Source organism: Vipera berus, assembly GCF_964194415.1.
Source record: "Vipera berus genome assembly, chromosome: 2".
Lineage (NCBI taxonomy): Eukaryota > Metazoa > Chordata > Lepidosauria > Squamata > Viperidae > Vipera > Vipera berus.
The window spans coordinates 234,547,482-234,551,689 of NC_138203.1; positions in this window are offsets into that span (position 1 = coordinate 234,547,482).

Here is a 4,208-nt window from a genome sequence, read left to right on the forward strand (position 1 = left end):
CCACTTTGTAAATCAGAGTTTTCCCTCCTAGTTTATGTTCTTTCTCTCTCTCTCTGTCACACACACACACATACACATCTGCTGTTGTCCATAGTGACTTTGGTAGAAGTCAATCATTCAGCAAATGCCTGCCAATGCTGACTCAACATACTGGGGGGCCAAAACTGTGATTGGGGCCTACAGACAAAATGGCATTTCTATTGTCTTCATCACTTCCCCACAAGTGGTTTTCCTCCAAATGTTTTGGAATAAAGCTTTCATCAGCCTTGTGACCAATGGTCAGGAATTGTGGGAGTGGTGGTTCAAAACATCTGGAGGAAACTTGGATTCTCAATCATCAGAGCCTTTAACTTAAATGTGTAATGAAAAGTAAAGTCTGTATACTATGTGGCTTATTTCGTTTTACTTAGCCTTTGGTGTGAGCTCTGTAGTTGTGGTGGGTTTACAAACTATGATTAAAACAAAGAACAGCTTGGTGATATAGCTTTATGTACTTAACATTAGAAAAATATTGTTTTATTTAAGATGTTGATTATTCCAAGTGTTTCATATAGAGTACATTATCTCCATAACACTGTAAACCTCTGCTAGTCAATTAGATTGTGCTCTGGAGATATTAAATTAAGAAAATATAAGTTTGCCAAAATCTTCTGCTACTTTTTTGGCAGTTCGGATTTAATCAAAGTTTTTTTTTGGCTCACAGATCATACTCTTAAACACCTGATCTGCCTTTTCAAAATTGGTTTCCCCAGATGTGTGGATTGTTTACTGCTGGAAGCAAGAGGAACTGTAGTTCAGTAGGCTAATAATATTTAGGGTGCAAAACTCTGGATGGCAAGTAATTGGAAGCAAAAAGAGTTTTCTCTATTTATTGGTCCCCTGGAGTTTTGCATCCCAAATACAATTGGCCTCTTTGAGCACATCTGAAAGGAATTACCTCCAGGAAGGCTATCAAATATAATTGAAGTTTTGGCTAAAGATCTCACAATACTGTGGGACCTGCAAATCATGTATTTCTGTTCAGAGTTATAGCTATCCAATCAGCTTCCCTGATATTGATATTCTATTCATGCTTCCTGAATGATGGCCTCCTATTCATGTTCAGCAGTTAAGACTTCCTCGCTCTGTAATTCTATATCCCAGAACTTTCTTGCATTGCTATACATGTTGATGTTTCAGTGATAAGTTCTCAGATCTGCTGATAGGGAGGAACATATATTAGAATATGTTAAAATTGTGCTTCAGTCTATTAGTATGGACACTGGAAGTATCTAAAGAAGTAGCCTTCCTCGGCCTGGTGGTTCCCACATTTTCGGACTACAACTTTCAAAATTACTAGCTAATAGTCCTGCAAATTGAAAATCCTCAAGATGCATTATTAAAAGTCCTAGGAAACATCAGCTTGGGAAAGCTTAATTAAAATGTTAAAAATATATAAAATGGTATATACTTATCCCATTTTTATGTTCTTGAGTTTTCAATAAATAAGAATGAGGAAGGGGGGGCTTGTGAGTGACTTATTCTCCCCATAGAAGATACTCTTTTTGCAAGTGCAGAAAGGTCTAGGAAAGTTCATTCATTAATTTCAGGTGAGGCATCAACTACACATTAGTGATATACAGTTGTCTGCTACCCACCCAATGTGAAGTAGCAATGCTATCAAAATGATGGCCAAGTGCATGAAGGTTATAAAGGCTACGATGTGTTAAAACAATTCAAAATAAATTTCTGGAAGACGGAGTTCTTGTTTGTTGGTGACTGACCTGCTTAATTTCAATTCAAGTGCTATCTTTGGCTGGAAGAGTTCATAACTGGTTCATAATTTGGGTGTCTTCTTGGACTTACGGCTGCTGCATGAGAAGCCTCGGAAAACATTGTTGATCTTGCAGAAAATCAGGAAGGGATAGAATAGATTAAAACGGTTTGATTTAAATTTATTTTGCAGAGAATAGGCAAAATAACATTAGAAAGATTGCAAAACCTGCCCAGTGAGTGAACCAAATCACATTGTTCTTAAAAGTATATTCAGCAGTGGAAGCAAGATAAATTAAGTACTACTGGAAAAAGAAATTGCAAGGTATTGTTGACCTTATTTATTTCCAGGTGGATTGATAAAAGCTTCTGCTTTTTAAAATTCTTTTCTTGTAAGATTCCAGTAACAATAAATATATAATAAGAGTATGTTGGCTTAAAACAGTTATTAAAGTTTTTGTTTTAATTATATATATATAGAAAGAAAATTATTTAAAGGATTTGATAGAAAAATTTCCATATTTCTAAATATAAAAATAAATACATTTCTATCTCCTTTTCATCTGTTACGGTGAAAAACAGAGTGATTTATTTCCCAATTACAGTACAATCTAGAAAGCAAATTTGATGGTGCCTTTTTTGATGCTAATAATCTTTTATCTTGAATTCTTTCCAGCTACACTACCAAGCAGTGAATGTAGCATATCTGTGAAGTGTAAGTTCTTGAGTCCCTTTTTGAAAACAGATTAATGTCTGAAGACATATAGAGGTGCTGGTTCTAGCAAAAAAATTGTGGCTTGCAATTAACAACAAGAACTAAACACTGAATAGTGCTGCTCATGTTAGATCTCTGATATATTCTAAATATTCTCCAAAATACCAACCATCTCAAGCTCCAAAGAATTCTGCACTTGTAAACAACATATAAAGTGTCCTGCTTGGATTGCTTGCTTAAAACGTGCTACCTCTTGCAAGGAGGTAGCTGCTCAGATTAATCTGCTGCTCAGATTAATTTTTCCCCCCAAGATTGGGATCATGCTTCAGAGGATTTAAAAATCACTATTCCTACACTGTTAATCAATCATACACTTACTTTCAGTTCTGTAATGAACACAGTCCTCTCATCATCATTTGATAGGTCATCCAACTGAAATGGTTTTCATGTTAGAAAAATAATTAATGAAGGAAGGCATTTGAGAAGCTTGTACCAGTTAAACAAAACAACTTCATTAAACAAGAGACTGATGAATCTGCTAAGAGAGTTGGATATGGCTTCAGGCCTAGGACCAAAGTGTAAGATGCTTAGAAAGCAGTATTTGCTGGAATTTGTAATAAGAATTTACCTTTATATTTGCTTCTATCTTCAAACTTATTGCTAGGTTTACATATGATGCTGTCAAGGTTTAATTTACCATGCTTTGAATAATCCACAGCTGGTTGGGTTCAGACATCCTGCAAACCCAAGAGCTGGATACATGCACTGCATTAAGCCAAAACCAAATCAAATTATATATCATATATGAAACTAGCCACTATATTTATGCAAGCAGCTAGGATTCATGCCTACAATAGACTAGATACTGATCTAAATAGGGATGTGCTATTCTGTGTTCTTTAAGCATACTGCTGGAGAAAAGGAAATTAAAGACATATTAGAGTTTGGTAATACTAGATGCTGACGAAAAAACATTCCACATTGTTCTGATCTTATGAGAAAAATATATCTGAATCCCATTTAACTCTTTAAAAAGAGCCTTGGTGGAGCAGTGGGCTAATGCCTCCTTAAGTAACACCAGCTGCCTGCAATTAGTGCAGGTTCGCATCCCACCAGGCTCAAGGTTGACTCAGCCTTCCATCCTTCCGAGGTAGGTAAAATGAGGACCCAGATTGTTGGGGGCAATTAGGCTGACTTTGTAATAATGCCGCTTGGGGTGTGTGTGAAAGCCCTAATAAGCAGGCATATACATAGAATGAAGGCTACTGCTAAGCTTGTAAGCCGCCCTGAGTCTTCGGAGAAGGGCGGGATATAAATGGAATTAAAATAAAATAAATAAAAAACTGACAATTTAATTCATCCCATCCCAAAACCTCTCATAGTCAAAAATAAGATAATTTTTTAATAGCAAGGACAAGGTAAAGGAATTAACCCACATACAAATAAAGATTATTTTGGTTAAAGGTTGCCAAGAATGATCAGGAATGAAGAAATGGTTGGTAAATGGTAAAGTATGAGTTCCGATTTAAAAATAAAACTGTTCTAGCAATTGCATTATGCTAGTGAGCATATCTTACAATCATGGATTCCCCATTTCAAGATTCCTGGAGTGAACGGTAGGATGTCTTTGGATCAGGTTCCACCAGAAATTTGGCTGAATAATACAGTTTTTTAGAATTTAAGTGGAATGAATTGATACAATCATTGAGGTGAAAAGGACATACAATACCAGGAATGGAAA